Raw genomic sequence first — 11506 nt, 5'->3', positions numbered from 1 at the left:
TCTTAAGAAGCTTGAATGCGTGTTGCCATTGCTTGCTTAAACTTCAGCACATTTCTTCTGCGCATGTGCACAAGGTATTTTTGCATCCGATTGAGAAAATACTACAGAGTTGAGTATGTGCACTCAATCTACACAGACTGCTTTGAATTCGGCAGGATAAGGTGACTATAAATTTTTAAACATAACCCACCAAACTGGTTAGTGAATTGACATTGTTACTATAGTGTTCTCGTGCAGTGTGTTGAAACTCTGACTAAACACCAAGTTAAACCACAGCCAATGAAGACAGAGTCGTAGTAAGGTTGATCATTTACTGTCACTCTCTTTTCATAAACATGTTGCGGTGAAAACTGTAATAAAACAATACAACAATATTCAATGTACATGTCTTGATCAATCATACAATTATAAATGTCTCAACAATGTGAACAATCACAATCACAGCAGTTTTCACTGTAGTAGCAGCTATAATGGCTATTAGCACCAATGTTAGCTTGTTTTTAATAACATACCAAACATCATCTTTTCAACAAAATCCTTACAAATATATAATCCTTAACATGTCTAATGTCACATAGATGAACTTACGGCATTGCCTCTATGAAGTATTAAAGTGGATGCAATGGATTGAAAGTGAGAGCACACGATGACTGTCTCATGTTTTCAAGTAGGACCAGGAACAACTGACAGGAAGTGACCAAACAGGAAGTGACATCATCATGTAACAATAATATTAATTTTTACAAATGAGGTAGATAAACCAAAAAGTAATTATGAACTTCTAATTTTACCTGAGAATATGTATCAACAAAAATAAAGCAGATATTTAAAAGTTAAATTTCTTAAAGGGCAACACACTCCCCGCCTGACCTATGTGAGGTCACTATGAACTTGTTAGAGTGTTGAACCTTAACCTCTAGATCAGTCTTTGGGTAGAAGTAGAACAACTTCTGCAATTGGCCTTAGAAAGGTTTTTGTATTGCCTTGGTCACTTGTAGTTACCTCAACCTTTCTTACATGACCATCCAGTCCAGGGAATATGGCAGTGATTCTAGCCATAGGCCAGCAGTTGCGGGCTATCTGCTTGTCCCTGAGCAGAACTACATCTCCAACTTGAAGGTTTTTGCGAGGTACTGTCCACCTCTGTCTTTGTTGCAAACAAGGTAAGTATTCACGGCTCCAACGGGTCCAGAACTGGTTTGCGAGAGCCTGAACTTGTCTCCATTGCTTCGTGTACAGGTCCCTGTCTGAGAAGTCTCCAGGAGGAGGTGGAACTCCTGTCTTCTGGGTAAGAAGCATTGATGGTGAAAGTACGAAAGGCTGTTCCGGGTCTGCAGAGACGGGTAAGAGTGGTCGTGCATTAATGATAGCAGTAACTTCTGCCATCAGTGTACAAAGAACATCATGGGTTAAGCGAGTGTTCAGCTGCAGAAACATTGAATCTAAGATTCTTCTGGCAATGCCAATCATACGCTCCCACGAGCCTCCCATGTGAGAACTATGTGGTGGGTTGAATTCCCAGCTGCATCCTTGTTCACTGAGGTACCGCTGCACCATTGTGTCCATTCCAAGCTCCTTGCATGCTCCAATGAAATTTGTACCGCAATCGGAACGGAGCTGTTTTGCAGGTCCTCTGAGTGCAAAGAATCGTCTGAGAGCATTTATGCAGCTTGAGGTGTCCATAGACTCTATGACCTCGACATGTACAGCTCTCGAACTCATACAGCAGAACATGATGGCCCACCACTTGCTTTCTGCCTGTCCTCCTCTGGTGCGTCTGGTTGTGACAGACCAGGGTCCAAATACATCTAGCCCCACATATGTAAAAGGAGGGCAGGTTTTGAGGCGTTCAGATGGCAAGTCCGCCATGCGCTGTTCTTCCAGCTTTCCGCGCAGCTTGCGACAAATTATGCATTTGTGGAGTACTGAATTGACCAGTCCCTTGCCTCCCAAGATCCACAGCCCTGCTGCTCTAATTGCTCCTTCGGTCAAGTGACGGCCTTGATGTTTCACTTGCTCATGGTGATGCCGAGTGAGCAGTAGGGAGATGTGGCTATCTTATTGGGCAGAATTATTGGGTTCTTTTCTGCAGCTGCAACCTGAGAGTGCTTTAGTCGTCCTCCAACACAGATGAAATCATTCTCTATGACTGGACTGAGTTTCCACAAGCGGCTACTTTTGGATACAGCTTGGTTAGATTGGAGAGCTGACAGTTCTTTTGCAAAAGCAGCTTTTTGTGTTGCTTTAAGGATAACGTTCCTTGCTTGGTCCATTTCATCTGGAGTACGAGGTAAGTCACATCGGTGCCAACCTTTGCATTTACTGTTTTGGTTCGTGTGTTTGCAGGATTTTGCCATGTGAACTAGAAATGCTACTCCTCTTACTAGGGAAGCAAAGGTGGAGAACCTTTGAAATCGGTCAGAGGTAAGCTCTGGTTTTTCCAGGTTAGTAGCACATGTTTGTACTTGTGGCTGGATTTCTGAGTCCTTTTCAGGTTCAATTAGCTCAAATGTCTCATTTGTTTGTGTTTTCTCTACAGGTGGCTGATGCAGGAAGGAGGGACCGGTGAACCAAGAAGTCTGCACTAGACAGGATGCAGGTAAGGATCTCGATGCATGATCTGCAGGGTTTTCTTCCGTACGTACATAGTGCCACTGCTCAGGTCTTGAGGACTGGCGGATACGTTGGACTCTATTATGAACATAAACATAGAATCGTTTAGACTCATTATAAATGTAGCCAAGGACCACCTTGCTGTCTGTAAAGAACTTTACATCATTCAACCCTAGATCTAGCTCATCCTGGATAAGATCTGCCATCTCTACTGCCAAGACAGCAGCACACAGCTCAAGCCTTGGGATTGTAGGTTTGGACAGGGGTGCCAGCTTTGCCTTGCCCATAACAAATCCTACTTCAACTTTCCCATCTTTCTGAAGTACTTTCAGATAAGCTACAGTACCTATGGCCTTTGTTGATGCATCTGAGAATACACACAATTCTGTGTGCACAGCTTCAGTGAGTGAAATGGTTGTGTATGTACGTCGAACATGAAGCTGTTTTAAGTCTTGCAGAGAATCTCTCCAGGCTTCCCATTTGCTAAGTTTGTCCTCTGGGAGGGGCGTGTCCCAGTCGGACAGTTCAGAGGTAAGTTCTCTGAGAAGGGCTCTTCCCTGGATCGTGACAGGTGCCAGTAGACCCAGAGGATCGAAAACACTGTTGACAGTGGAAAGGACTCCACGGCGGGTGAATGGTTTGTTAATGGTCGATGTGGAGTAGGTGAATGTGTCAGTAGTGATCTCCCACAGCAGACCTAAACTCCGTTGTGTGGGTGAAGTCTCTCCACTCAGGTCTAAGTCCTTGATTACTGGAGCACAATCGTCAGGTGGGAAAGCTTCCATGACTGTCTGAGAGTTTGAAGCAAACTTTTGTAGGCGGAGATTTGACTCAGCAAGTGAAGCCTGTGTTCGTTGTAGCAAATCAATTGCCTCAGCTTCAGATGGTACAGATATCAAACCATCATCAACATAGAAATGTCTTTCCACAAACTTGACAGTATCAGCACCATGCTTCTGTGCACCTTCTCTGATGGCTCTTCGCAGCCCATAGATGGCCACTGCAGGAGACGGCCCATTTCCAAAGACGTGGACCTTCATCCGATACTCAACAATTTCCTTCTTAATATCATGGTCCTTGTGCCATAGAAAACGCAGGAAGTTGCGATGGTCTTTACGCACCAAGAAACAGTGGAACATCTGTTGAATGTCTGCTAGTATTGCAACCTTCTCTTTCCGAAAGCGTAGGAGGACGCCCACAAGGGAGTTATTGAGGTCGGGGCCTGTGAGGAGCATGTCGTTGAGAGAGACACCAGAGTATCGAGCACTGGAATCAAAGACCACCCTGATCTGGTTGGGTTTTTGTGGATGGTAGACCCCGAATGTTGGAAGATACCAGCATTCATCCTCTTCTTTCAGTGGCGGTACTACCTCAGCATGACCATTATCGAAGATCTTTTTCATAAATGCCACATACTGCTGCTGCATCTCAGGTTTCCTCTTCAGGGTACGTTGCAGGGATGTGAATCGATTAACTACTTGCCCTTTGTTGTTTGGCAGGGGCTTGCGTGGTTCTCTAAATGGTAGAGGAGCTACCCAGCTGTTTGCCTCATTTCTGTAGACATTCGAGTCCATTATTTTTAGGAAAGCTGTATCTTCCACAGATGGAGCAGGTCTGTTGTCATGCTCAGTTCTGTTAAACACTGCCTGTCCAAGTGTCTTCTCAGTTGCCTTGCCAGACATGTTACAGCTTTGCTGCATCTCTTTGATTTGCATAAAGCTTGTGCAGGGTTGAAAGATTGAATGGCGACCACTTTCTAACACATTGGTCTTGAATGTATTGACTGTTGGCTTATGTACATTACCCAGACACACCTCTCCTATTACTACCCAGCCCAGGTCCAGACGTTGGGCAAAGGGGGCGTTGATTGGTCCATTGATCTGCTGCCTGACCTTGTGTGCCCTTATGACATCTCTTCCAAGTAACAGAAGTATTTCTGCTTCTGGTTCCAGTTCTGGAATGTGCTTGGCAATGTTTCGAAGATGGGGCTGGTGTAGTACTGCACTTGGCGTTGGAATTTCAGACCGATTATTCAAGATCTCATGACACTCAAGGAGTGATGGAAGGGAGATGAGAACTTTTCCATCCAGTGATTCAATCTGGAAACCTTCTGCCTTCCTACCAGATGTTTCTATAATGCCAGAGCAAGTTCTGAGATTATATGAGAATGGTTTGCTCTCCACGTTGAACAGCTCAAAGAACTCTGGTCTAGCTAATGAGCGATTGCTTTGATCATCCAGAATTACGTAGGCTTTGATGGCCAACTCTTTGGAACCCTTGGGGTATATCTTCACAAGGCAGATTTTTGAGCATGAGCGGCTCCACTGACCTTGACCACAAACTTCTGTGCAGCTTGTGCTGACAACAGCCGTGTTAGAACCATCTTCTCCCTCCCCGCCATCCTCTTGTGGTGGTGAAGAAGCCTTAGCTGCTTGAGGTGATGGGCCTGGGTGCATGGCCGCATCATGATTAGTGCTGCCACATTCCGTGCACTTCACAGAAGACTTGCATTCTTTGGCGAGGTGCGAAACCGAAGAACAGCATTTGAAACATATTCCTTTCACCTTGAGGAAGGCCTTTCTGTCATCGAGGAGTTTGTTTCTGAATGTTCTGCATTTTTTCAAGGGGTGTGGTTTATTGTGCAATGGACAGTTTTTATTAGGGTCGTCATTGGCCGCATACACGTTTGTTTTATGCACTGAGATGGGTTTGTTGGTATGGAAACTCTTCACAATGGACCTGTCAGGTTTTGTGGGTGCTGTAGCACTGCTTTGATGCATAAAGCTAGGGTCATTTCGTTTCTTTGCCTCATGACACACAAAGTTACAGAAATACTCAAAGGGAGGAAACTGACCGTAGTTTTCTTCCTTGTAGAATGAACCAGAATTCACCCACTTGTCCTGAAGCCCATATGGAAGCTTGTCTACAATTGGTCCAATTCCACGTGAAGCGTCAAGGTATGACAGGCCTGTGAGATAACCATCTTCTTTAGCACCTTGGATTTCCATAAGTAAATCTCCAAGTTCTCGTAATTTGGTGTGGTCTTTTGCTGAAATCCTAGGAAAGCTGTCCAACCTCTGAAATAGTGACTATTCAATGATTTCTGGTGCAGCATAGCACTCACATAGTCTCTCCCATGCTTTGTGTAAAGCGAGATTGGGATTGTTGACATACACTGAGCGGATGCGTTTCACCTGTTCGCCAGATTCTTTTCCCAGCCATTTAGTCATGAGGTCTAACTCTTGGCTTGCTGTGAGGTGAACTTCACGAGCTGCACTGGTGAATGAAGAATACCATGACCGATAATTTTCGGGCTTATCATCAAATTGATACAGTCCTGAATTAACAAGGTCCCGTCGTGCTATATACTGTGCCAAAGGCTCTGCTTGAGGTGGCGTGTTAACTTGAGGAATGTATCGAGGGACATATGACTTTGCGTGCATATTCATGATGGGGCTTCTGACTTCAGACTTCATCGCACCTGCAGACATATCAGGTAGGTTTGTTGAGGGTAAGTGCATACTATCAGCTTTCTCAGACTTTGGCTTATGGATAGACTGTTTATGTGAAATGTCTTTCACAGGCGGACTCCATGTTATGAAGCTGTTATGTGAGTCAACATGGGATGGAGGAGTGACAGGTAAGGCCGATAAGACTGGAGAGGGAGAATGACTCTGAAGGTTGATTTGAGAATTGACATATTCACTTGTACGTTCAATTTTAACTTTCTCCGATTCAGATCTTCCCCTTTCAACTGCAGCATGCATTGATAGTTCAGCATCTTCCAGCACTTGTGCCTCCACTGCGGCTGCATCAGCTTCTCTATGTAGCGTTAGCACTTCCAACTCAGTGTCTATTCTTATGGTTTCCAGTTGATTTTGAGCTTCTTTTGCAGCCTTTTCAATTTTTAACTTAGCCTCTTGGCTGGCATATGATGCTCTTACTTTAGCAGCTTCAGCTCTGGCCCGGGCGTGAGCTGCGCTCGTAGATGACGTGGATGACTTGCCACTTCTAGCGCTGTACACAGACGACTTGCTGTTTGCTGCCATCTTATCCACTTTAAACATCAAATGGTGCCTTTTCACTATAGTGTTCTCGTGCAGTGTGTTGAAACTCTGACTAAACACCAAGTTAAACCACAGCCAATGAAGACAGAGTCGTAGTAAGGTTGATCATTTACTGTCACTCTCTTTTCATAAACATGTTGCGGTGAAAACTGTAATAAAACAATACAACAATATTCAATGTACATGTCTTGATCAATCATACAATTATAAATGTCTCAACAATGTGAACAATCACAATCACAGCTGTTTTCACTGTAGTAGCAGCTATAATGGCTATTAGCACCAATGTTAGCTTGTTTTTAATAACATACCAAACATCATCTTTACAACAAAATCCTTACAAATATACAGTGCCGGTCTTTCCTATACGCAAAGTACGCAATTTGCATAGGGCCCCGCACCACTAGAGGGCCCCCTTGATCTCAGAATTATTTAAAACCATTATATCAAAGAAAAATTATTATTATGTTTAATGAAAACAAGACGCTATAATTTAAATAATTTGCAAACTTCCGAATTTGTGCGGGTTTTTAAAAATACTTAATGATTTCTTAAATCACTGATATGTACTCGGACAACATGCAGGCAGTTTCTCAATCCGAAGGCTGCAGCCTTCAGAGGTCACATTTGTAGGCTGCATATGCGTCATAAAAACGTATTTTAGAATATTAACAATTATAATGTTGACTATTATTCTTAGTTAATGGTTAATTGTTATATTATGCTTATGACTTGCAAATGAAATGCTTATTTAACTTAAATAAATCAGGCTTGATGACGTATGCAGCGCGCATATGCGACATGATCCGGAGGTTGCAGCCTTCAAATTTAGAAACGGCCGCGTGCATGACGCAGAAGAGTGATTTGGTAACGATGCGCATATTATATGCCCACCATTGATTTAAAACAAAGACAAAGCTATCCGTCTGGAGCAGAATAAAGGGAAAAAAACGTGAAGCAAGGGAACAAGATAAAGGATTTGCGCGAGCAGATTAAGTCAATGTAAAGACACGCGTCCTAGCATGGGGCGATTCAAATGACGCGAATTGGGTGACGCAATTGCCGCGAAAACACGCGCTTTTTCCTTTGAACTTCAAGAACGCGCTCTCGTGCAGGATAATTTGACGAGAGAGAGAGAGAGAGAGAGAGAGAGAGAGAGAGAGAGAGAGAGAGAGAGAGAGAGAGAGAGAGAGAGAGAGGTAAGAATGGTGCCCACGTCGAGAAAACTTAATAGAAGACTTGAAATTTGTAAAGGATTAAAGTATATGTCACTCGTTTAATTACAGTAGGCTATGTTAACTGGATAACACTGGATATAACTCATTGTATAGATAATAAAATAATGTATTTTGATTACACAAATCAAACCTAACTATATGATTGTAGCTGCTGACCAGCATAGGGAATCTCTATGGCTAATTTCTAAGACATGTTGCTGATACAGTACTGTGTGTTGTACCTTATCTTGTTAATTGAGTCTTTTTGGGCATCTTATGCCTAGAATTATTCAAGGAGATTGATTCTTTTAACTTCCTTTAAAGTTTGATCAGTTGTGCATAATGACATGTGCAACAAATGGATATAGGGTGTCAAACTCATAGATTTGCGATATTTAAAATCAGACACTATTTTTAAAATATTTGGGGTCAACCTCTGTGACAGCTTTAAAGGGACACTTCACCCATTTGCATTAAGCTTTGTATAGTTAGAACTCCAGTCATGTTTTTGAATGGTCATGCATCATTTTCTCAGTTGCCGCTGAGACTGGAGAAATACAGATTTCAGTGTTGCACATCCTTCTTTCAATGATGTAAAAATCATCATTTTGCATCATTGAAAGAAGTAAGTGCAATGTCTTTGTTGAGGGAATGAGACTACAAACACCCCTTTTCTCTGTCAAATAGGCACCAAATTCTAAATGTATGTTACATTTCGACTACAAATATAACACTTTCAATAAAGATTAATGTTTCTACGGGTGAAATGCTCTTTTAAAGCTGAAACTTATCAAATCCTATCAGAGGTCCAGAATGTCATTGAAACACACCAGTGGCTTTGCTGTCATCAGTATTAAACATGTTACCCCTCGAAGTACCCCTCCCCACAGAGCCCCCCCCCACATAACAAATCCCAATTTAACCCCTGTGTATTAACAGTATGTATTTATATGTAATTTAATTTGATTCATTACATTCATTTAGATCAGGTAAATTTTGTAGTGCTTCTCACAACACATTTTAAATCAAAACAACTTATCAGCAAATACATGTTTCATGTTATAATCAGCAAGTTTATCAGTCAGGGTTTCAAAGTAATGTGCATATGGGAATATTATACAGCTATAAGATAATACACTATGTGGTTAGTTAACAACTAACTAACATCAACATTGACTGGGTTTTACCCAGATAGCACAGGTACGTCTGTGAGATGTCTGGTAAAGATCTGGAGATCTGGAATACATCTGGTGTGTAAAAACATCTTATAAAGGAAAAGAGCTGCTTTACATACATTCTAAATCAAAAACGTCTTGCAGACATCTTCAATATGTCTATATGACATCTTTTAGGAGACGTCTCACAGACGTATTGCAGATGAGAAAACAATTTAAATAAGACATCTTGCAGATGTAAACGCAGACATCAAATAGACGTCTCCGAGATGTATGTGTGCTATGCTATAAGGGTCTGAATGCACTGACAGAGGGCCCCTCACAAAGCTTTGCTTAGGGCCCCCCAGCATCTAGGACCGGCACTGCAAATATATAATCCTTAACATGTCTAATGTCACATAGATGAACTTACGGCATTGCCTCTATGAAGTATTAAAGTGGATGCAATGGATTGAAAGTGAGAGCACACGATGACTGTCTCATGTTTTCAAGTAGGACCAGGAACAACTGACAGGAAGTGACCAAACAGGAAGTGACATCATCATGTAACAATAATATTAATTTTTACAAATGAGGTAGATAAACCAAAAAGTAATTATGAACTTCTAATTTTACCTGAGAATATGTATCAACAAAAATAAAGCAGATATTTAAAAGTTAAATTTCTTAAAAGGCAACACAGTTACATTGTTAGGTGGACATGATTTTCATAATTTTATCATCAATAATAACATCAATGTGATCGTAATCTTTGGCCAAACATCTATTAATGAGCTTGCACACATTGCATGTCATCCCAATAAGATTTTTTTGCCTCAGATATTAGACGCTTACTGTTTCTTCCTGTTTCTCTGCAATTGAGCATCTCCAATGTCTTGACATCATGTTCACCACATTTGGTGTCAATTGCATTTATCCCCTAGGAGGAGAATGTAAAAGTTCAGAGCATCCAAATGTCCAAAAATCATCATTAAATCCAAAATGGCCGACTTCCTGTTGGGCGGAGCTATTGACTGTACATTTGAAAGTTGTTTGTTTTGATGAGAGTAATGTGTTTACCAAGTTTCAGGATTGAAGGTAAAACTAATTGCACATTTTAGATGAAAGGGGGCACTAGAGAGCCGCTACAGAGCCACGCCCGTGTCTGAGCTTTAGCCCAGGCTTAAAGCAACACTATGTAGTTTCCATGTAAAACTGACTTACAGCTCCCCCATGTGGTTGAAAAGCGCAACAGTGCCTGGTATCAGACACTCTTCTGCAGGCAGTGGGAGGGGCGGGGCTGTGTTTCCTACCCTCCACCGCCACTTTCAGAGTGTGCTTGTAGCAGCTAGGAGGCTGCTCAGGTTGCAGCAACAGTACAATTTGTCCAGTTAAAAGTTGTTCTATCACTGAAATAATTTTAGAGACTTTATTTAAAGGTAAAAAACTACATAGTGTTGCTTTAACGTCCTACAACGTTCATGTGTGTTGTCTGCCGTGTGTTGTTTGTGTTATTCTTAGCATGCCAAGAGCCCTAAATATGAATACTTTGATGCATTGCCATGGGAACAGCATTCGAGATATCAAAAATCTCTTTATCTTCAATGTCTCAACATCATGGACACAAAGTTTGGTGTCAATTGCATGAATCCCCTAGGAGGAGTATTTATATCATTCTGGCCTGCTCTTTGGGGCTCCGGCCCTAATAATAACTCCTTGAAGAACAATAGGGTCCTCGCACCTTGGGCCCTAATAATTATTTACAGTATAAATATAAAACTAATTAAAAAGTCTGCTTGTATGTGTCTGCTTTACATCAATCATTGATGAATTTTGATATTGGTAGAGAATCATAATACATACACTTTATAAACTAAAATTGATGATATTCAACAGTCTTTTAAACAAGTTTTCACCTCTCAAAATAGTTCTGGTTACTGTACCTTGACATGGGAAAGATGAGCTGATCTTCACCTGGTCTGAAGGAGAAACACTATCTGTTGGCATAAATATATATTTGTATATATGTATATTAAGAACAAATCTTGTAAAGCACATATAAGTGACAAAACATGTCATATATAAAATTCATCTTCATGTTAAAATGTAAATAGGTTAATAACAAATCTTAAAGGCTTAAATCTAAAGAAAATCTGTATACCATCTGTATATTTTTATTATTTTTTATATTATTTATATTTTAGCATATGGTGAAATAAAGACTTAAAGCAATTCCATGCAAATGTCAACCTTATCATGAAAATTAACGTTTTTACCATACAGATATCTCAGATGAAAATATGTTGTGGTTAAAAACCCAAACCCAAAGTTTTAAAAGCATTTTTCATTATGTTATATAGTTAAGTAAGCTGCAATTTCAGAAAAATCAGGTCTATACTGGAGAAATGTCACATCCATAATGCTTTTTCTTCCTCATATGCGCATACAAAAATAA

This window comes from Paramisgurnus dabryanus, chromosome 18, assembly GCF_030506205.2.
Source record: "Paramisgurnus dabryanus chromosome 18, PD_genome_1.1, whole genome shotgun sequence".
In the NCBI taxonomy this organism is placed as follows: domain Eukaryota; kingdom Metazoa; phylum Chordata; class Actinopteri; order Cypriniformes; family Cobitidae; genus Paramisgurnus; species Paramisgurnus dabryanus.
Note: the sequence above shows the minus strand (reverse complement) of the source record.